The sequence below is a fragment of the Maylandia zebra genome, linkage group LG2 (genome assembly GCF_041146795.1).
Source record: "Maylandia zebra isolate NMK-2024a linkage group LG2, Mzebra_GT3a, whole genome shotgun sequence".
Classification (NCBI taxonomy): Eukaryota; Metazoa; Chordata; class Actinopteri; order Cichliformes; family Cichlidae; genus Maylandia; species Maylandia zebra.
The window spans coordinates 38,492,216-38,516,655 of record NC_135168.1 but is presented as its reverse complement, the minus strand read 5'-3'; the positions used below and the strand labels follow the sequence as shown (position 1 = coordinate 38,516,655).

Sequence of the window (24,440 nt, the reverse complement as noted above, 5' to 3'; positions counted from 1 at the left end):
AATCCTACAATGACATGCTGCCAAATAAGGGCAGGGTCCTCTCTCTCCCACTAAACACACACACACACACACACACACACACACACACACACACACACACACACACACACACACAGAGGGAGAGAGCTGCCGAATTTAAATCCACCAATCAGAGTGGCTGTTTACGTTTTCCCGCCAAAACAGGTGCATCTTTTTACACACGCAGCAGCACAGAGAGGCACAGGATTATTGCAGCCTATTTCTCATAGTGAGGACTCCCCTCAAACAAATGACCATAATTTCCTAACCGTAGGGGCTAGAGCGGTCATTCTTACACTGTTTTGTTCAGAAGAGATGGGGGAATCTTCCAGTGTTAACAATTTATCATTAAAATGTGAATTTTTAGAGATATATGACATGGATGACTTGTTGACTTAGAAGCCACGAATTCCCCAATATGCAAATTTGAATACCTGGAGCCCACATACATGATTGGCTGGCTGGGAAGCTGTGCAGGCCCTGATTTGTGGATTTGAATTCCTCAGCCCTCAGATATGATTGGCTGCCTGGGGACCTGGCAGAAATATATAGAAATACTATGATTAAGCATAAATACTACATTTAGTAGAAATACTATGTTTTAGCACAAATACTATAAAAAGCAGAAATACTATAATTTAGCAGAAATACTATATTAAGCACAAATCCTATAAAAAGCAGAAATAGGATGATTAAGCATAAACACTACATTTAGTAGAAATACTATGTTTGAGCAAAAATCCTATAAAAAGCAGAAATACTATATTAGGCACAAATCCCATAAAAAGCAGAAATAGTATGATTAAGCATAAATACTACATTTAGTAGAAATACTATGTTTTAGCACAAATAGTATAAAAAGCAGAAATATTGTAATTTAGCAGAAATACTATATTAGGCACAAATCTTATAAAATAGCAGAAATAGTATTATTTAGCACAATAGTAATAAGTTAAACAGAAAAATTGGAAAAGCAAAATGGACAGCTGAAAAAATGCTGAACATGCTGAGGGTCCCTCAAATATACTTGTTAAATGAAAAAATCAGCCAAAAAATGCACAGGGAGAGAGAAGTAAGTTTCTAGGTCAGCCTGGGAGCTGCTGAATTTGAATCCACCAATCAGAGAGCCTGTGTACTTTTTCCCGCCAAAACAGGTGCCTCTTTTTACACACGCAGCACAGAGAGGCACAGGATTATTGCAGCCTATTTCTCATTGTGAGGACTCCCCTCAAACAAATGACCATAATTTCCAAACCGTAGGGGCTAGAGCGGTCATTCTTACACCGTTTTGTTCAGAAGAGATGGGGGAATCTTCCAGTGTTTACAATTTATCATTAAAATATGAATTATTAAAGATATTTGACTTCTAATGCACCATAACTGAGTAGAGCGAAGCAAAAACTGCCTTGACTTGCCCTCAAACAACGCTTTGTGACTTGAAATCTATTTGGAGTATCGATATCATTCTTTCACCGTAAGAGACAGCAGGCTTTGGTGAACAATCATGGAAATTTTCAGGTCTCTGTGGAAATCCAACAAAAAGTTATGACGAGAGAAAAAAGTGGTTCATTTCCACAGTTTGAAATCTGAAGAAATCTGAGCGAAGGACGAATTTCCTACCCTCAAACAAGTCCAACTCATTTCAGAACGGTAATAGGTGAGAAAGAAATTCTTGAATTGTGAGCGTCAGGGGTGTCTGAAGATATTCGGGGACAAGCCTCATGTCTTAACTTTGCTTCGTTAAGGAGATATGACGATTCGAATATGCCTCTCATTACAGAAATCCAGCGGTGATTTTGAACAAGCTCTCCATTCACTTTATATGGAGAGTTTTCTGACCTTGTGTTAGTCTGAGGAGATTTGCAAAAATTCTATAAATCCCACAACAATGATGGTGACATTTTCTGAAAGCCAGCAAAAATACCTACGTTTTGATGTATAATTTGTGGAAGTTGAGTGAAAATTGAGCAAGTAGCAGGAAGTTGTTCGGACATGAAGTGAAAATTGCAAAACCTTCAGTGGCACACTGGAAGCCAAGAGCATAGCAACCATAACAACACATGTATTTTGTGAAAAATCACAATTTTGCAACTCAAAACTTTAAGAGGCATAAAAGTAAAACAGTAAAAGATTTGAAAAAGCTGAATCATACCTGAATAGCCCAATAATTTGTGAACATTTTAAAATTTGAATGGTTGTTCTAGGTGAAAATATGAGGAAGTAGTTAAGTTTCAAAAACAAGCAAATTTTAGCAGAATTGCAGAAGTTTCCCATTCATTTCAATGGGACAAATTAAAGGAAAAAAGCTTAATATTTTAAAAAGTATAATAGTTAAAAATAGCAAAAATCATAGCGTAAATTAGCAGAAATAGCTGAATAGTTTAAAATTTGAACGGTGAAAATCGGCTGAAAATTGTGGAAGTAGTTAAGTGCCAAAAAGTGTACGGAAGCAACTAGAATAATAACTAGAAAAATTTGCATTTCCTGCGAAAATGCAGTGTGGATGCTTAAAGCTGAAGCTGTATGCAAAAAGTAGCTGAAAAAGCTGAAAAGTTGCAGAAATTGTAAAAACTTTGCAGAAGCAAAAGAAGTTTGCTAAAATGGAATAACTTAGCAGAACTGCAATATCTTAGAGGAAACATAATACTTGGCAGAAATACAATAGCATAGCAGAATTTAGCAGAAATATTGTAACTTACCAGAAACATGATAACTTCTCAAAAATACAAGAATTTAGGAGAAATAGTATAAGATAACAGAAAGAATATATTTAGCCAAAAATACTTAAACATTACAGAAACACTATGATTTAGAAAAATAGTACAACAGAGCAGAAATATTGTGATTTACCAGAGACACTGTGATGAACTATGAATATTGTAATTTTAAATTAAGACTATGTTTTAGCAAAAATATTATAATTTGGCAGAAATACTATAATTTAGCAGAATTACTATATTAAGCACAAATCCTATAAAAAGCAGAAATGGTATGATTAAGCATAAATACTACATTTAGTAGAAATACTTTGTTTTAGCACAAATCCCATAAAAAGCAGAAATACTGTACTATGATTTAGTAGAAAAACTATAATTAATCAGAAATACTAAATTTAGCAGAAATACTATATTAAGCACAAATCCTATGAAAAGCAGAAATAGTATGATTAAGCATAAATACTACATTTAGCAGAAATACTATATTAAGCACAAATCTTATAAAAAGCAGAAATACTATATTAAGCACAAATCTTATAAAATAGCAGAAATAGTGTGATTTAGCACAATAGTAATAAGTTAAACAGAAAAATTGGAAAAGCAAAATGGACAGCTGAAAAAATGCTGAACATGCTGAGGTTCCCTCAAATATACTTGTTAAATGACAAAAATCTGCAAAAAAATTTATGACAGCCACACAATTACAAATATGTACACATGAGGAAACACACATGCACAGAGAGACACACACACAAGATCCAATTCAGTCAACCAGTCTAAATATATTGAATTTGAATCTTACAATGGGATCATCCCATTAAAAGGCTTTCTCTCTCTCTCTCTCTCTCTCTGTCACACACACACACAAACACACACACACACACACACACACACACACACACACACACACACACACACACACACACACACACACACACACACACACAGGGAGAGAGAAGTAAGTTTCTAGGTCAGCCTGGGAGCTGGTGAATTTGAATCCACCAATCAGAGAGGCTGTGCACTTTTCCCCACCAAAACAGGTGCATCTGTTTACACACGCAGCAGCACAGAGAGACACAGGATTTTTGCAGTCTATTTCTCATAGTGACGACTCCCCTCAAACAAATGACCGTAATTTCCTAACCGTAGGGGCTAGAACGGTCATTCTTACACCGTTTTGTTCAGAAGAGATGGGGGAATCTTCAAGTGTTGACAATTTAATATTAAAATATGAATTTTTAGAGATATATGACATGGATGACTTGTTGACTTAGAAGCCACGAATTCCCCAATATGCAAATTTGAATGCCTGAGACCACATATGTGATTGGCTGGCTGGGAAGCCGTGCAGGCCCTGATTTGTGGATTTGAATTCCTCAGCCCTCAGATATGATTGGCTGGCTTAGAAGCCACGAAGGCCCCAATATGCAAATTTGAATGCCTCAGGACACTTATTTGATTGGCTGGGAAACTGTGCAGGCCCTGATTTGAAAATTTGAATGTCTCAGTCCTCACAGAGGATTGGCTGCCTGGGGACCTGGCAGAAATATATAGAAATACTATTATTAAGCATAAATACTACATTTAGTAGAAATACTATGTTTTAGCACAAATATTATAAAAAGAAGAAAAACTATAATTTAGCAGAAATACTATATTAAGCACAAATCCTATAAAAAGCAGAAATACTATAATTTAGAACAAATAGTATAAAAAGCAGAAATACTATAATTTAGCAGAAATACTATGTTAGGCACAAATCCTATAAAAAGCAGAAATAGTATGATTTAGCAGAAATACTGTATTTAGCACAAGTACCGAAAAGTACCAGAAATACTATGATTTAGCAGAATAGTAATAACTTATTGAAACACAAATGCACAGAGGGACACACAAACACAGGCTCTAATCCAGTCAACCAGTCTAACTATGTTCAATTTAAATCCTACAATGACATACTGTCAAATAAGGGCAGGGTCCTCTCTCTCCCACTAAACACACACACACACACACACACACACACACACACACACACACACACACACACACACACACACACAGGGAGAGAGGACTAAGTTTCTAGGTCAGCCTGGGAGCTGCTGAATTTGAATCCACCAATCAGAGAGGCTGTTTACGTTTTCCCGCCAAAACAGGTGCATCTGTTTACACACGCCGCAGCACAGAGAGGCACAGGATTTTTGCGGTCTATTTCTCATAGTGACGACTCCCCTCAAACAAATGACCATAATTTCCTAACCATAGGGGCTAGAGCGGTCATTCTTACACCGTTTTGTTCAGAAGAGATGGGGGAATCTTCAAGTGTTGACAATTTATCATTAAAATATGAATTTTTAGAGATATATGACATGGATGACTTGTTGACTTAGAAGCCACGAATTCCCCAATATGCAAATTTGAATACCTGGAGCCCACATACATGATTGGCTGGCTGGGAAGCTGTGTAGGCCCTGATTTGTGGATTTGAATTCCTCAGCCCTCAGATATGATTGGCTGGCTTAGAAGCCATGAAGGCCCCAATATGCAAATTTGAATGCCTCAGGACACATATATGATTGGCTGGGAAACCGTGCAGGCCCTGATTTGAAAATTTGAATGTCTAAGTCCTCACAGAGGATTGGCTGCCTGGGGACCTGGCAGAAATATATAGAAATATATAGAAATACTATGATTAAGCATAAATACTACATTTAGTAGAAATACTATGTTTTAGCATAAATACTATAAAAAGCAGAAATACTATAATTTAGCAGAAATACTATATTAAGCACAAATCCTATAAAAGGCAGAAATAGGATGATTAAGCATAAACACTACATTTAGCAGAAATACTATGTTTGAGCAAAAATCCTATAAAAAGCAGAAATACTATATTAGGCACAAATCCAATAAAAAGCAGAAATAGTATGATTAAGCATAAATACTACATTTAGTAGAAATACTATGTTTTAGCACAAATAGTATAAAAAGCAGAAATATTGTAATTTAGCAGAAATACTATATTAGGCACAAATCGTATAAAATAGCAGAAATAGTATTATTTAGCACAATAGTAATAAGTTAAACAGAAAAATTGGAAAAGCAAAATGGACAGCTGAAAAAATGCTGAACATGCACAGGGAGAGAGAAGTAAGTTTCTAGGTCAGCCTGGGAGCTGCTGAATTTGAATCCACCAATCAGAGAGCCTGTGTACTTTTTCCCGCCAAAACATGTGCCTCTTTTTACACACGCAGCACAGAGAGGCACAGGATTATTGCAGCCTATTTCTCATAGTGAGGACTCCCCTCAAACAAATGACCATAATTTCCAAACCGTAGGGGCTAGAGCGGTCATTCTTACACCGTTTTGTTCAGAAGAGATGGGGGAATCTTCCAGTGTTTACAATTTATCATTAAAATATGAATTATTAAAGATATTTGACTTGTAATGCACCATAACTGAGTAGAGCGAAGCAAAAACTGCCTTGACTTGCCCTCAAACAACGCATTCTAACTCAAAATCTATTTGGAGTATCGATATCATTCTTTCACCGTAAGAGACAGCAGGCTTTGGTGAACAATCATGGAAATTTTCAGGTCTCTGTGGAAATCCAACAAAAAGTTATGACGAGAGAAAAAAGTGGTTCATTTCCAGAGTTTGAAATCTGAAGAAATCTGAGCGAAGGACGAATTTCCTACCCTCAAACAAGTCCAACTCATTTCAGAACGGTAATAGGTGAGAAAGAAATTCTTGAATTGTGAGCGTCAGGGGGGTCTGAAGATATTCGGGGACAAGCCTCATGTCTTAACTTTGCTTCGTTAAGGAGATATGACGATTCGAATATGCCTCTCATTACAGAAATCCAGCGGTGATTTTGAACAGGCTCTCCATTCACTTTATATGGAGAGTTTTCTGACATTGTGTTGGTCTGAGGAGATTTGCGAAAGTTCTATAAATCCCACAACAATGATAGTGACATTTCCTGAAAGCCAGCAAAAATACCTACGTTTTGATGTATAATTTGTGGAAGTTGAGTGAAAATTGAGCAAGTAGCAAACAGTTGTTCGGACATGAAGAGAAGACTGCAAAACCTTCAGTGACACACTGGAAGCCAAGAGCATAGCAACCATAACAACGCATGTATTTTGTGAAAAATCACAATTTTGCAACTCAAAACTTTAAGAGGCATAAAAGTAAAACAGTAGAAGATTTGAAAAAGCTGAATCATACCTGAATAGCCCAATAATTTGTGAACATTTTAAAATTTGAATGGTTGTTCTAGGTGAAAATATGAGGAAGTAGTTAAGTTTCAAAAACAAGCAAATTTTAGCAGAATTGCAGAAGTTTCCCATTCATTTCAATGGGACAAATTAAAGGAAAAAAGTGGAATATTTTAAAAAGTATAATAGCAAAAAATACCAAAAGTCATAGCGCACATTAGCAGAAATAGCAGAATAGTTTAAAATTTGAACGGTGAAAATAGCACAAAAATTGTGGAAGTAGTTAGCGGACGAAAAACGAGCAACTTGAAGAATAATAATAAAGAATAAAGAGAAACAGGAACTCAATAGTGTGGATGCTTAAAGCATCCACACAACTAGAAAAATTTGCATTTCCTGCGAAAATGCAGTGTGGATGCTTAAAGCTGAAGCTGTATGCAAAACCTAGCTGAAAAAGCTGAAAAGTTGCAGAAATTGTAAAAACTTTGCAGAAGCAAAAGAAGTTTGCTAAAATGGAATAACTTAGCAGAACTGCAATATCTTAGAGGAAACATAATACTTGGCAGAAATACAATAGCATAGCAGAATTTAGCAGAAATATTGTAACTTACCAGAAACATGATAACTTCTCAAAAATACAAGAATTTAGGAGAAATAGTATAAGATAACAGAAAGAATATATTTAGCCAAAAATACTTAAACATTACAGAAACACTATGATTTAGAAAAATAGTACAACAGAGCAGAAATATTGTGATTTACCAGAGACACTGTGATGAACTATGAATATTGTAATTTTAAATTGAGACTATGTTTTAGCACAAATATTATAATTTGGCAGAAATACTATAATTTAGCAGAAATACTATATTAAGCACAAATCCTATAAAAAGCAGAAATGGTATGATTAAGCACAAATACTACATTTAGTAGAAATACTTTGTTTTAGCACAAATCCCATAAAAAGCAGAAATACTGTACTATGATTTAGTAGAAAAACTATAATTAATCAGAAATACTAAATTTAGCAGAAATACTATATTAAGCACAAATACTATGAAAAGCAGAAATAGTATGATTAAGCATAAATACTACATTTAGCAGAAATACTATATTAAGCACAAATCCTATAAAAGCAGAAATAGTATATTAAGCACAAATCTTATAAAATAGCAGAAACAGTATGATTTAGCACAATAGTAATAAGTTAAACAGAAAAATTGGAAAAGCAAAATGGACAGCTGAAAAAATGCTGAACATGCTGAGGGTCCCTCAAATATACTTGTTAAATGACAAAAATCTGCAAAAAAATGTATTACAGCCACACAATCACAAATATGTACACATGAGGAAACACACATGCACAGAGAGACCCACACACAAGATCCAATTCAGTCAACCAGTCTAAATATATTGAATTTAAATCTTAGAATGAGATCATCCCATTAAAAGCCTTTCTCTCTCTCTCTCTCTCTCTCTGTCACACACACACACACACACACACACACACACACACACACACACACACACACACACACAGGGAGAGAGAAGTAAGTTTCTAGGTCAGCCTGGGAGCTGGTGAATTTGAATCCACCAGTCAGAGAGGCTGTGCACTTTTCCCCACCAAAACAGGTGCATCTGTTTACACACGCAGCAGCACAGAGAGACACAGGATTTTTGCAGTCTATTTCTCATAGTGACGACTCCCCTCAAACAAATGACCGTAATTTCCTAACCGTAGGGGCTAGAACGGTCATTCTTACACCGTTTTGTTCAGAAGAGATGGGGGAATCTTCAAGTGTTGACAATTTAATATTAAAATATGAATTTTTAGAGATATATGACATGGATGACTTGTTGACTTAGAAGCCACGAATTCCCCAATATGCAAATTTGAATGCCTGAGACCACATATGTGATTGGCTGGCTGGGAAGCCGTGCAGGCCCTGATTTGTGGATTTGAATTCCTCAGCCCTCAGATATGATTGGCTGGCTTAGAAGCCACGAAGGCCCCAATATGCAAATTTGAATGCCTCAGGACACTTATTTGATTGGCTGGGAAACTGTGCAGGCCCTGATTTGAAAATTTGAATGTCTCAGTCCTCACAGAGGATTGGCTGCCTGGGGACCTGGCAGAAATATATAGAAATACTATTATTAAGCATAAATACTGCATTTAGTAGAAATACTATGTTTTAGCACAAATACTATAAAAAGAAGAAAAACTATAATTTAGCAGAAATACTATATTAAGCACAAATCCTATAAAAAGCAGAAATACTATAATTTAGAACAAATAGTATAAAAAGCAGAAATACTATAATTTAGCAGAAATACTATGTTAGGCACAAATCCTATAAAAAGCAGAAATACTATAATTTAGCAGAAATACTATGTTAGGCACAAATCCTATAAAATAGCAGAAATACTATAATTTAGCAGAAATACTATATTAGGCATAAATCCTATGAAAAGCAGAAATAGTATGATTTAGCAGAAATACTGTATTTAGCACAAGTACCGAAAAGTACCAGAAATACTATGATTTAGCAGAATAGTAATAACTTATTGAAACACAAATGCACAGAGGGACACACAAACACAGGCTCTAATCCAGTCAACCAGTCTAACTATGTTCAATTTAAATCCTACAATGACATGCTGTCAAATAAGGGCAGGGTCCTCTCTCTCCCACTAAACACACACACACACACACACACACACACACACACACACACACACACACACACACACACACACACACAGAGGGAGAGAGCTGCCGAATTTAAATCCACCAATCAGAGTGGCTGTTTACGTTTTCCCGCCAAAACAGGTGCATCTTTTTACACACGCAGGACAGAGAGGCACAGGATTATTGCAGCCTATTTCTCATAGTGAGGACTCCCCTCAAACAAATGACCATAATTTCCTAACCGTAGGGGCTAGAGCGGTCATTCTTACACCGTTTTGTTCAGAAGAGATGGGGGAATCTTCCAGTGTTAACAATTTATCATTAAAATATGAATTATTAAAGATATTAGACTTCTAATGCACCATAACTGAGCAGAGCGAAGCAAAAACTGCCTTGACTTGCCCTCAAACAACGCTTTCTAACTCTAAATCTATTTGGAGTATCGATATCATTCTTTCACCGTAAGAGACAGCAGGCTTTGGTGAACAGTCATAGAAATTTTCAGGTCTCTGTGGAAATCCAACAAAAAGTTATGACGAGAGAAAAAAGTGGTTCATTTCCACAGTTTGAAATCTGAAGAAATCTGAGCAAAGGACAAATTTCCTACCCTCAAACAAGTCCAACTCATTTCAGAACGGTAATAGGTGAGAAAGAAATTCTTGAATTGTGAGCGTCAGGGGTGTCTGAAGATATTCGGGGACAAGCCTCATGTCTTAACTTTGCTTCGTTAAGGAGATATGACGATTCGAATATGCCTCTCATTACAGAAATCCAGCGGTGATTTTGAACAAGCTCTCCATTGACTTTATATGGAGAGTTTTCTGACATTGTGTTGGTCTGAGGAGATTTGCGAAAATTCTATAAATCCCACAACAATGATAGTGACATTTCCTGAAAGCCAGCAAAAATACCTACGTTTTGATGTATAATTTGTGGAAGTTGAGTGAAAATTGAGCAAGTAGCAAACAGTTGTTCGGACATGAAGAGAAGACTGCAAAAGCTTCAGTGACACACTGGAAGCCAAGAGCATAGCAACCATAACAACGCATGTATTTTGTGAAAAATCACAATTTTGCAACTCAAAACTTTAAGAGGCATAAAAGTAAAACAGTAAAAGATTTCAAAAAGCTGAATCATACCTGAATAGCCCAATAATTTATGAACATTTTAAAGTTTGAATGGTTGTTCTAGGTGAAAATATGAGGAAGTAGTTAAGTTTCAAAAACAAGCAAATTTTAGCAGAATTGCAGAAGTTTCCCATTCATTTCAATGGGACAAATTAAAGGAAAAAAGTGGAATATTTTAAAAAGTATAATAGTTAAAAATAGCAAAAATCATAGCAAGAAAGAGCAAAAATAGCAGAATAGTTTAAAATTTGAACGGTGAAAATCGGCTGAAAATTGTGGAAGTAGTTAAGTGCCAAAAAGTGTACGGAAGCAACTGGAATAATAATAAAGTATAAAGAATAAAGAGAAACAGGAACTCAATAGTGTGGATGCTTAAAGCATCCACACAACTAGAAAAATTTGCATTTCCTGCGAAAATGCAGTGTGGATGCTTAAAGCTGAAGCTGTATGCAAAAAGTAGCTGAAAAAGCTGAAAAGTTGCAGAAATTGTAAAAACTTTGCAGAAGCAAAAGAACTTTGCTAAAATGGAATAACTTAGCAGAACTGCAATATCTTAGAGGAAACATAATACTTGGCAGAAATACAATAGCATAGCAGAATTTAGCAGAAATATTGTAACTTACCAGAAACATGATAACTTCTCAAAAATACAAGAATTTAGGAGAAATAGTATAAGATAACAGAAAGAATATATTTAGCCAAAAATACTTAAACATTACAGAAACACTATGATTTAGAAAAATAGTACAACAGAGCAGAAATATTGTGATTTACCAGAGACACTGTGATGAACTATGAATATTGTAATTTTAAATTAAGACTATGTTTTAGCACAAATATTATAATTTGGCAGAAATACTATAATTGAGCAGAAATACTATATTAAGCACAAATCCTATAAAAAGCAGAAATGGTATGATTAAGCATAAATACTACATTTAGTAGAAATACTTTGTTTTAGCACAAATCCCATAAAAAGCAGAAATACTGTACTATGATTTAGTAGAAAGACTATAATTAATCAGAAATACTAAATTTAGCAGAAATACTATATTAAGCACAAATCCTATGAAAAGCAGAAATAGTATATTAAGCACAAATCCTATAAAAGCAGAAATAGTATATTAAGCACAAATCCTATAAAAGCAGAAATAGTATATTAAGCACAAATCCTATAAAAGCAGAAATAGTATATTAAGCACAAATCTTATAAAATAGCAGAAATAGTGTGATTAAGCATAAATACTACATTTAGCAGAAATACTATATTAAGCACAAATCTTATAAAAAGCAGAAATACTATATTAAGCACAAATCCTATAAAAGCAGAAATAGTATATTAAGCACAAATCTTATAAAATAGCAGAAATAGTGTGATTTAGCACAATAGTAATAAGTTAAACAGAAAAATTGGAAAAGCAAAATGGACAGCTAAAAAAATGCTGAACATGCTGAGGTTCCCTCAAATATACTTGTTAAATGACAAAAATCAGCAAAAAAATTTATGACTGCCACACAATTACAAATATGTACACATGAGGAAACATACATGCACAGAGAGACACACACACAAGATCCAATTCAGTCAACCAGTCTAAATATATTGAATTTGAATCTTACAATGGGATCATCCCATTAAAAGGCTTTCTCTCTCTCTCTCTCTCTGTCACACACACACACACACACAAACACACACACACACACACACACACACACACACACACACACACACACAGGGAGAGAGAAGTAAGTTTCTAGCTCAGCCTGGGAGCTGGTGAATTTGAATCCACCAATCAGAGAGGCTGTGCACTTTTCCCCACCAAAACAGGTGCATCTGTTTACACACGCAGCAGCACAGAGAGACACAGGATTTTTGCAGTCTATTTCTCATAGTGACGACTCCCCTCAAACAAATGACCGTAATTTCCTAACCGTAGGGGCTAGAACGGTCATTCTTACACCGTTTTGTTCAGAAGAGATGGGGGAATCTTCAAGTGTTGACAATTTAATATTAAAATATGAATTTTTAGAGATATATGACATGGATGACTTGTTGACTTAGAAGCCACGAATTCCCCAATATGCAAATTTGAATGCCTCAGGACACTTATTTGATTGGCTGGGAAACTGTGCAGGCCCTGATTTGAAAATTTGAATGTCTCAGTCCTCACAGAGGATTGGCTGCCTGGGGACCTGGCAGAAATATATAGAAATACTATTATTAAGCATAAATACTACATTTAGTAGAAATACTATGTTTTAGCACAAATATTATAAAAAGAAGAAAAACTATAATTTAGCAGAAATACTATGTTAAGCACAAATCCTATAAAAAGCAGAAATACTATAATTTAGAACAAATAGTATAAAAAGCAGAAATACTATAATTTAGAACAAATAGTATAAAAAGCAGAAATACTATAATTTAGCAGAAATACTATGTTAAGCACAAATCCTATAAAAAGCAGAAATACTATAATTTAGAACAAATAGTATAAAAAGCAGAAATACTATAATTTAGCAGTAATACTATGTTAAGCACAAATCCTATAAAAAGCAGAAATACTATAATTTAGCAGAAATACTATGTTAGGCACAAATCCTATAAAAGCAGAAATACTATAATTTAGCAGAAATACTATATTAGGCATAAATCCTATGAAAAGCAGAAATAGTATGATTTAGCAGAAATACTGTATTTAGCACAAGTACCGAAAAGTACCAGAAATACTATGATTTAGCAGAATAGTAATAACTTATTGAAACACAAATGCACAGAGGGACACACAAACACAGGCTCTAATCCAGTCAACCAGTCTAACTATATTCAATTTAAATCCTACAATGACATGCTGCCAAATAAGGGCAGGGTCCTCTCTCTTCCACTAAACACACACACACACACACACACACACACACACACACACACACACACACACACAGAGGGAGAGAGCTGCCGAATTTAAATCCACCAATCAGAGTGGCTGTTTACGTTTTCCCGCCAAAACAGGTGCATCTTTTTACACACGCAGCAGCACAGAGAGGCACAGGATTATTGCAGCCTATTTCTCATAGTGAGGACTCCCCTCAAACAAATGACCATAATTTCCTAACCGTAGGGGCTAGAGCGGTCATTCTTACACTGTTTTGTTCAGAAGAGATGGGGGAATCTTCCAGTGTTAACAATTTATCATTAAAATGTGAATTTTTAGAGATATATGACATGGATGACTTGTTGACTTAGAAGCCACGAATTCCCCAATATGCAAATATGAATGCCTGAGACCACATATATGATTGGCTGGCTGGGAAGCCGTGCAGGCCCTGATTTGTGGATTTGAATTCCTCAGCCCTCAGATATGATTGGCTGGCTTAGAAGCCATGAAGGCCCCAATATGCAAATTTGAATGCCTCAGGACACATATATGATTGGCTGGGAAGCCGTGCAGGCCCTGATTTGAAAATTTGAATTTCTCAGTCCTCACAGAGGATTGGCTGCCTGGGGACCTGGCAGAAATATATAGAAATGCTATGATTAAGCATGAATACTACATTTAGTAGAAATACTATGTTTTAGCACAAATAGTATAAAAAGCAGAAATATTGTAATTTAGCAGAAATACTATATTAGGCACAAATCTTATAAAATAGCAGAAATAGTATTATTTAGCACAATAGTAATAAGTTAAACAGAAAAATTGGAAAAGCAAAATGGACAGCTGAAAAAATGCTGAACATGCTGAGGGTCCCTCAAATATACTTGTTAAATGAAAAAATCAGCAAAAAAATGCACAGGGAGAGAGAAGTAAGTTTCTAGGTCAGCCTGGGAGCTGCTGAATTTGAATCCACCAATCAGAGAGCCTGTGTACTTTTTCCCGCCAAAACATGTGCCTCTTTTTACACACGCAGCACAGAGAGGCACAGGATTATTGCAGCCTATTTCTCATAGTGAGGACTCCCCTCAAACAAATGACCATAATTTCCAAACCGTAGGGGCTAGAGCGGTCATTCTTACACCGTTTTGTTCAGAAGAGATGGGGGAATCTTCCAGTGTTTACAATTTATCATTAAAATATGAATTATTAAAGATATTTGACTTGTAATGCACCATAACTGAGTAGAGCGAAGCAAAAACTGCCTTGACTTGCCCTCAAACAACGCTTTCTAACTCGAAATCTATTTGGAGTATCGATATCATTCTTTCACCGTAAGAGACAGCAGGCTTTGGTGAACAATCATGGAAATTTTCAGGTCTCTGTGGAAATCCAACAAAAAGTTATGACGAGAGAAAAAAGTGGTTCATTTCCACAGTTTGAAATCTGAAGAAATCTGAGCGAAGGACGAATTTCCTACCCTCAAACAAGTCCAACTCATTTCAGAACGGTAATAGGTGAGAAAGAAATTCTTGAATTGTGAGCGTCAGGGGTGTCTGAAGATATTCGGGGACAAGCCTCATGTCTTAACTTTGCTTCGTTAAGGAGATATGACGATTCGAATATGCCTCTCATTACAGAAATCCAGCGGTGATTTTGAACAAGCTCTCCATTTACTTTATATGGAGAGTTTTCTGACCTTGTGTTAGTCTGAGGAGATTTGCAAAAATTCTATAAATCCCACAACAATGATGGTGACATTTTCTGAAAGCCAGCAAAAATACCTACGTTTTGATGTATAATTTGTGGAAGTTGAGTGAAAATTGAGCAAGTAGCAGGAAGTTGTTCGGACATGAAGTGAAAATTGCAAAACCTTCAGTGGCACACTGGAAGCCAAGAGCATAGCAACCATAACAACACATGTATTTTGTGAAAAATCACAATTTTGCAACTCAAAACTTTAAGAGGCATAAAAGTAAAACAGTAGAAGATTTGAAAAAGCTGAATCATACCTGAATAGCCCAATAATTTGTGAACATTTTAAAATTTGAATGGTTGTTCTAGGTGAAAATATGAGGAAGTAGTTAAGTTTCAAAAACAAGCAAATTTTAGCAGAATTGCTGAAGTTTCCCATTCATTTCAATGGGACAAATTAAAGGAAAAAAGCTTAATATTTTAAAAAGTATAATAGTTAAAAATACCAAAAGTCATAGCGCACATTAGCAGAAGAAGCAGAATAGTTTAAAATTTGAACGGTGAAAATCGGCTGAAAATTGTGGAAGTAGTTAAGTGCCAAAAAGTGTACGGAAGCAACTAGAATAAAGTATAAAGAATAAAGAGAAACAGGAACTCAATAGTGTGGATGCTTAAAGCATCCACACAATAATAACTAGAAAAATTTGCATTTCCTGCGAAAATGCAGTGTGGATGCTTAAAGCTGAAGCTGTCTGCAAAAAGTAGCTGAAAAAGCTGAAAAGTTGCAGAAATTGTAAAAACTTTGCAGAAGCAAAAGAACTTTGCTAAAATGTAATAACTTAGCAGAACTGCAATCACTTAGAGGAAACTGTAAAGCTGAAGCTGTCTGCTGAAAATAGTTGAAAATAGCTGAAGAAGCTGAAGAAATCAAAGTCAGTGTTTAAAAAGTTGCTGAAATTTTAATAACTTTGCAGAACAATATCAAGTTAAGAAAAATGTAATAACTTAGCAGAAATGCAATAATTTAGAATAACATAACTTAACATAACATAACAAACAAAAGTAGTGTAACCTAGCAGAAATAATATAATTTAGTAGAAAATTAAAAACTTGGCAGAAATATTACAACTTATCAGAACTGCTAGAAATTTGCAGAAATGTAATAATTAGGCAAAACTGTCAACAGATAACAGCTGAAAATGCTGAAGTAACCTCAAAGTTACTTGTTTAACTGTGAAAAATTACCAAAAACATTAGAAAAGGAAGAAAACGTGCCGGCAGATAAACTAATGTGGAACAAAACCAAGGAAAAATTGCGAGTTTGCACAGCTGGTGAAATCTAAAAATGGCAAAAAAACATAACAAAGGCAAGACCCACACAAACAACATTTAGGTAATAAATGCACAAGATGCTGCGGTCAGAGATTAAAACACCCAAAAATAATGTTATTGAAATGCCAAAAAGTGGCAGAAAGTTTAGAAAGTAGAAAACCAGTAGTAGAAAAGTAGAACATTCAAATATTTTTAGAAACATATGATACAAAATATTTACTCAGTTGTTTCCAATGATTACAATAATGGCATAAAGAAATAAAAATACCATTTGGGACAAACAGAAAAATATTAATAGAAAATGCAAATCAAATTGATCTAAAATCTATACAAACAATTGAAGCATCTGTTGGAATTGTGAACATATCCTTGTTTGCCATGTTTATGTTTATGGCCCTAAGATGCGCAGACACATGATAGGCTATTAACTGCAAAAATATACACATATATAGCAAGTGAGAGACAAAAATATATCCTCTGATTTGCTGGAGTTTTGTGTAAATACCATTTGGCAAGGATAAACAACATGTTCCTATGCCACATTAAAATTTTCATAAGCTTAATTTTTTCAATTAGTTTACAGTTTCCTGATTTGATGATAAATATGGTACCAATCTACAAAATACTGTCAAAATGAAGTCCACATTGTGATATATTTGAGGTGTGGAGAGTCACACAGCTGAACAATCGATTTGCATATTTAAAGAAACAAGGATCAAATAAAGAACATCGTTGTGGAATAAATTACAGTGAAAAATAATCACTGCTTTGCGTTAGAGAGTGACTTATGATGAGGTATTAATTGGCTTAACTTTACCTCTAACATCTTTTCACATAGTGCTGTGACCAGGCTGAAATCCATCATAAAGTAACTGTAAACAGTAGAACCATTAGCATGAATGTTATGGTTCTACTCTGATCAAAACTCAAGTCAGCTGTGTGACCTGATATAAAATGATAAAGAGGAACACATATAAATGGATGTGACCTTTATGAACTTTTCAAAATGACTTTATATGTCTGACCCATTATCTATATATATTACAGCAGCGGTCCCCAACCCCCGGGCCTCGGACCGGTACCGGTCCGTGAGTCATTTGGTACCGGGCCGCGAGAGATGAGGCTCAGGTGTGAAATGTATCGTTTTCAGGGTTTTTATCGGTTTTCAGCGTTATTTTGTTATCGTTTTTATCGTTTACTCGGTTTTCCTGGGTCTTTTGACGTGTGTTATGAATAAATTTTCTTTTTTTCGGTACCGGTACTAGTTTTATTTTGTTATATTTATCCGCGACACCTTAAAGGCCGGTCCATGAAAATATTGTCGGGCATAAACCGGTCCATGGCGCAAAAAAGTTTGGGGACCGCTGTATTAGAGCAGATGTGGAAAACCACTGTTAGACCTACTCTATACTAATGTAGTTACTGACACCCCATACTAAGGCAGGATTCATACAAACACACATTATTTATTCTCTTAAACACTTTCTTTTTGCACATTTTTAGATTGTGTAATTTCTAAAAAGAATACATGTAATGGTTCAATAGATATAGTTATTTAAATGTCCATAATAATCACATGATCATTTTTGTACATCCTACAATCCAGGATTTAGAGCTGTGTGTCTGTATGAATTCAGCTTGCTATACTTATAGACTTAGATATATTAATCCACTATTTACCCAAACAAGTTACATTGTTTGGGTAAATAGATTGGGTTTGTTCTACAAAATAATTATTCAACAATAAAAAAAACACAAAAAAAATCTGCACATTAATCCAGAGTTCAGTTTCATATGTCTGATATTGTTAGTTAAATCTGATGACACAAACACAGTCAATAATTCATTGCTAGCGTGACATGTGGTCCTTTTTGCCTTTGACCAATGATATGCTTGTTACTTGGACCAGTTTAGTATTTGCTGTCACAGAGGAATGTTAACCATAAATCCAAAAGACAAAACTGAAAAAAATATGTTAATTGCAAACATGTTTTTGCTTAGTAAAAGGATTGAAATTACATGGAAACTGTCACCTTAAAGCCTCATTGTAAATATCATCACAAACAGATGTTTTCCACACAGTTAACAAAGCTCCACCACATCCGATCACTGCACATAAATCTAAAAGAAAACAAAAACAAATAAAAAAAATAAAATTAACACAAGGGAAGACTTTTGACTTAATAACTACGCTTAAAATAAGTGTTACCTTTGAATATTTGTGGGAAAAATCTGATGCTACCCCAAGAATACAAAGCCACACTGGAAACGATGACAGGCTTGCAGCCCTCTGTCTTCCTGGAGTCAGGTGCCTGATCAGTAGCAGTGAGTTGACAGAAGTCGGTGTCTGTAAGAGTGGCCAAACACTGATACTCTGTCCACTTGAGTAGAGTCTAAGAAGCTGGAATGCAGGCACACTGGACGAGCTTGTTCTAAAAAATACAGAAAAAGGAACATTTTATTTGTGTTAAGGCCTAAAAACTACAAATAAGTTATGCAATGAACAATGTTGAAATACCTTATAGGTGCTGCAGGCCACATAACCAGAATCCAGAGCAATCTCACACTCACATGATGGTGAGGAAAGACATGAGCTCTGCAATGAGGTTTGAATGTCTCAGTTGGGACACTGAAGAACTCAGAAGACAGCAATACCTGCACAGAGAGACAGAGTAGAAAAAGCATAGATTTGTAATCCATAATGTGAATTAAAACTCAAAAAGTGTCAACAAGTATAATCATTTGAGTGTGGAATTATTTATGCACTAAACAGGATTTTAATTAATTAATTGAATTAAAAACACTGACATTTTTTATCAAAGATAAAGAATCATACCTCTCTCTGCTCTGAGGATCACTGAGCATCTCTGACAGGAAATACAGTTTCCTCAGTAGGAGTCATCATTCATGGTCTCAGAGGTGTGTAGTGTGGCAGCATCATGATGGTCTCCAGATCAGGCAGGAAGTCAGGTGATGGGTGTGTCATCTTCTCCATTGAAGACATACTGGTATGGCAGTTCATAAAACAGCAGTCTCTGTGTGGCATGTAGTTATCTGTGCAGTCCAGCACTGATGGATCAGGTTTGGCTCAGCAGTTCATGAAGATGGTGTTAAGATGTTGTTGTTTCAGCTGAGGATGGTGAAGTTTGAAGGTTTTCCCACAAAGGAAACAGGACTGTGTGTGCCCTGTCTGAAAAAAATACATCTACAAAACATAAAGTGCTTTTAACACCACCCCCCCCCCCCTCCCCACCCACCCATCTCAGCCCCCAAGTGTCTATATAATGCTGGTATGGGGTGTCAGTTACTAAATCTAATTAGTGCGTCAGAAAGCGGGGGCTACACCTAAAGCCCCCGCTTTCTGATGTCTTTGTTTATTAGCAGCTTTTTCCAGCTGCTCAGAGAATTCTGACTTGGCCTTTATCCACCCAAACCCAAACCCACCCGGATAAAGGCCAAGTCAGAAAATTGATGCAGAAACTTTCCATGTTCTTCTAAATCAGTTTTTATACAAATTCTGTAAGCTGTGAAAATGTTTTTCTCTACATAATGTATAATTATAGACATCTCTGGTAGCCTAAAGATAGTTTAAAACTTTTAACATTTTTTACCTGTAAAACATGATAAGCAAAACCTCATTCATCCAAAAAACATTTGATTCTACAAAATTTACTATAATCAAGAAAATATAATTGTCTGTATTTATTCATGTGACCCATAATAAATACCTGCATTTATCTGTGATTTATTTATTTACTATTTCATATTTGAAAGCATCTTGGAGGGGAAGATCTCGTTTGTTGAGATACATACGTCAGAGTAAAAAAAGTATCAAAAAAGGAGATGACAATTAACATCCATGAAAAAATGTATAAGTAGATTTAGTCATTTAAAACATGAGAATAAAAAATAAATTATGTCCGTTTAATGCAGTATATTTCAGATCTGAGGTGCATGATAACAGAAAGCAGATCTCCCGGCTCTGCATGAAGTACAGCCATGATTTGGTGACATGATTAATAACATTGCAATAAGAAAGGGTCTTCTTACAGACAGAGTAGGGAAGACAATTTTTTCCAATGAAAAATATTTTTCATACTCTACAATCAGTAAACTCTGTAACAAACATGATCTGTAATTGTTTCAAAACTCACCAGACGACTTCATGATTGGCTCGAGGACAGGACACAAAACACAGGGTTGTGGTAACTGTAGTATGATCTCAGAACACCGGAATGGAGACATTGATCTGGCTGAGAAATAAAAATGAGGTCAAGCAGGGTGTTCTTGTCTGTAGTGCCAGAAGTGATCAGCTGTGAATACCCTCTCGACTGAAACTGCTCCAGAATCTGTTTTCTTCCACTCTGCAACTGGTTCTCATTAAAATCTCCACACACAATGATTGGGTGACAGTCCATTATTTCAAGGGAATCTAAAAGACTTACCAGGTTTTGCATGAATGGTGTCAAACTGTAGTCAGGGGGTCTGTACACAACAGCAATGAGTGCAGGGAATGGAGCCTGAACCTTCAACACTAAAAACTCAAGATCAGTGACATTATGCAGATACTGTTTTACCTGAACCTGAAAATGATTCCTCAAATACACAACAACTCCACCACCACTTCTGCTGGCCATGTGAGGAAAGTTTGTGTAGGACACATGTCTGTTGCGTTTGAACATGGTGTAGCCGTCCAAATGAAGACTGTCTGCAACAAAGGAGCCTTGGAGGTGAGACTCTGTGAGACACAAAACATCTGCTAAACACATTTCATGATGACTCTTGATGTCACTGATGTGAGATGGCAAACCCTCCGTATTGTGATGGATCAGTGTAAGAGTGTCAGGTCTGCTGGCTGTTTCTCTGACCTGAAGAAGAGGCATCATTTCCTCAACGCTGGCTTGTCTCATGGTTTGGAGTGCTGCAGTTACCTCGGGATTGGAGTAAATCTTTTTCTCATCCAAGTCCTGCAAATAGAGTCCACTGAGAGACGTCACCCTGCTGAGAGCAACATAAGCCATACCTGGTTCAAAAATGTTCTTCATTGAAACTACAGCTGTCTGTGTTGTAAGACCCTGAGTTTTGTGAATTGTGCAGGCGAATGCTAGCTTTACAGGAAACTGTCTGCGTACCGCTCCTTTAAACTTCAGACTCTCCTCTGCTCTCTCAATGTAAACCAGATCATCAGATGCTGCATTAGCACTGCGGTTGTGTCTCATAGGCTGCCGGTTGTCCATTCTGAGCCCCAGTTTAATTATGTGTCCATCATTTTCAGATCTCACCACCTTTACCAGTATACCAAAAGCACCGTTGACCAAACCGTTTAGTGTGTCCAAGTTTCTGGTCAGCATAACTCGAGCTCCTTCAGCAACATTCAGAGTGTCAGGTAAATCATTTCTCCCACCTGTAAATGGTTTGTCTCTTCGTTCCATTCTGCCTGTACGTTTATCCTTCTGGAAATCGTCTGCAGTGATGATTATGATGTTTGAATGAAGCTTCTTCAGGGTATCTGCGTTATGGGATTCCACATTCTTGTTGGTGGCATAAATGTGTAAGACCTCAGTTGGACATTCTTCTGGTGCAGTCACAGCCTGTGACAACAAATCTCTGTCGCACTGAGAAAGCTCATCTGTCTTTTCTTTGACTCTAATCCTGTTCAGCATCTCTGCAAAGGCCACATCATCTTTCTGACGCATAATCTCGGTTAGAGTGATCATCTGAAAATGTTCCTGCCATAGGTCAATCTGTTCTGGATCGTAAACGCAGAGAGGTTTAGACTGTCGCACTGGTGGCAGCTGGTAAAAATCTCCAACAGCTAAAACTGACATTCCACCAAAAGGTCTCTGAGTGCCTTTGATTTGTTTCAGTCTTGCATCCACATAGGCAAAAAGGGGTTTTGAAACCATTGAAATCTCATCAATAACAATAATTTCAGCATTCATCAGCTCAGATCTGACTTCATCCAGTTGGTTACCAAGTCCTTGAATGGGTGGTTTCAGACTCCTGGGTAGTTTCAGTAGAGAATGTAATGTAGAGCCATTGATAGAAAAAGCTGCTGTCCCGGTAAATGAAGTCAGTAAAACAGTTGGATTTGATATGTCAGCTTCTTCTGCATTAGCAGGCAGTCTGCTCAGGATCTTTGATGCTTCAGAGTGAATACACTTAATCAGATGTGACTTTCCAGTTCCTGCACCACCGTTGATATAGAAGAAAAATGGATCTGGGTTCAAACCACAAACTCGCTGAATACACCAGTCTCTTATGGCATAGAACACGCAGGCCTGCTTCTGGTTCAGATTCTGATACATTACACGTACCACGGCTGGATCGACTGCAGGTTGTTCTCTGATGGCTCTGATCTCTGTTACAGCATCAGACTGACGACTGTAGTCGGGGACATTCTCCTGTTCGTTCTCATCATCAGAATGTCTCTCAGGAAGATTCTCATCACATTGCAGCCTCACAACTTCAGATTCAGGAGCCAGATTACACCATTCATCGATCACAACATCCCTATTTTGTTCAAACTCTTCCAGTGCACTCTCAATATCCTCAGAGTTCTTCTCATACTTGTCTTTATTTCTCTTCACAATCCGTTTCACAGACTCACTGTGGTCTGAACATGGAAGTCGCACAAAACCTGAGTTGTAGAAGGACTGATAGGTTTGGAAACATTGTGGTTTCAGTTCCTGCTCTGATCTGTGTGGAAGGTAAAGTCTCAACAGTCGACCATAATATTGCTCAGGATCTTTTTCCTGTGAACAGTGGTAATATCTGATTATAGCTGGTTTATCATTCTTTCGCCTTTGTACAAATCCAAGCTGGTTTAGAAGAGGAAGCACATCTTTTCCTTCATTTGGACCACTCACCAACCTGCACAAGGCAGCAAAATCAGCCAGTGACATTTCCTCATATTCTGGGGTCTCAGGTCTGCATTTGTATTTATCACTCAAACTTGTCATCCAAATATTACAACTGTCATGTGTTGTGGTTTCCAGGAAGCTCATGGGCCGACTCATTTTTACCGGGTTATCATCTGTTGGTACAAATACAACACTGCGGGAACATTTTTTCATTTTTAGGCCACAGACTCGAGTCACACACTCCTGTGCGCTGATCTCTCTCTTTTTTGAGTAAGCCTGCATCACAGCTCTCATTTCATCACATTCATTGACCATGTTGTTTCCAGAGTTATCAATAACTGTCTTCAGGTATTCAGAGAGGCCAGATTCTTTCTTCGTTATATATTTACAGAGGTATTCTACACATGAATAGGCATTCAAAATGAATGAGACATCTAAATTAGAGTTCCAGGCTTCAAGCAGGTGTGGGTTGTAATTGTTGATCCAACACTCATTTGGGTCACGTTTCAGAATCAGAGCTGTTTTCTTGTTTATGTTCTGGAGGCATTGTTCATACTCATTCATTGTCAAGTTGCATCGTGACAGAATCTGCTCTATGGTGAGGGAAGCAGCTTCAGGTTCCTTCAGCAGGTTCAACAAAGGTCTGAGTTTGGCTTTTGCAGCTTCAGTGTCTGAATCCTCATCCTGTCTCACAATCATTGTTCTTGTGGATGGTGGTTTTGGAAACCCAAATCTACAACCAGAGTTCACACTCTTAAAGCATGTTTTTGTGTGGTTTTTGCTGTGCTTTTGTAGTTCAGTGACTTTTTTGTGCAGTTCAGGTTGTTTTTCTGGATCAGGGAGTTGAGCTGAGATGTATCTGTCCACAAAGTCACAGACAGTTTGGTCGTCATCCACATCTGCTTC

General features: G+C 36.5%; 2 long non-coding RNA genes across 2 annotated transcripts in view; both read right to left on the bottom strand.

Moving 5' to 3' along the window:
• The window catches only part of LOC101483238 (uncharacterized), a 137,123-nt gene that overhangs the window by 70,437 nt on the left and 42,246 nt on the right, over nucleotides 1-24,440 (bottom strand). The window lies entirely within an intron of this gene.
• On the bottom strand, nucleotides 18,887-19,641 carry LOC143422048 (uncharacterized). The gene is made up of 3 exons (XR_013101672.1): nucleotides 19,508-19,641; nucleotides 19,190-19,326; nucleotides 18,887-19,103 (listed from the first exon to the last, which is right to left on the bottom strand). It is a non-coding gene; the product is annotated as an uncharacterized LOC143422048 (long non-coding RNA).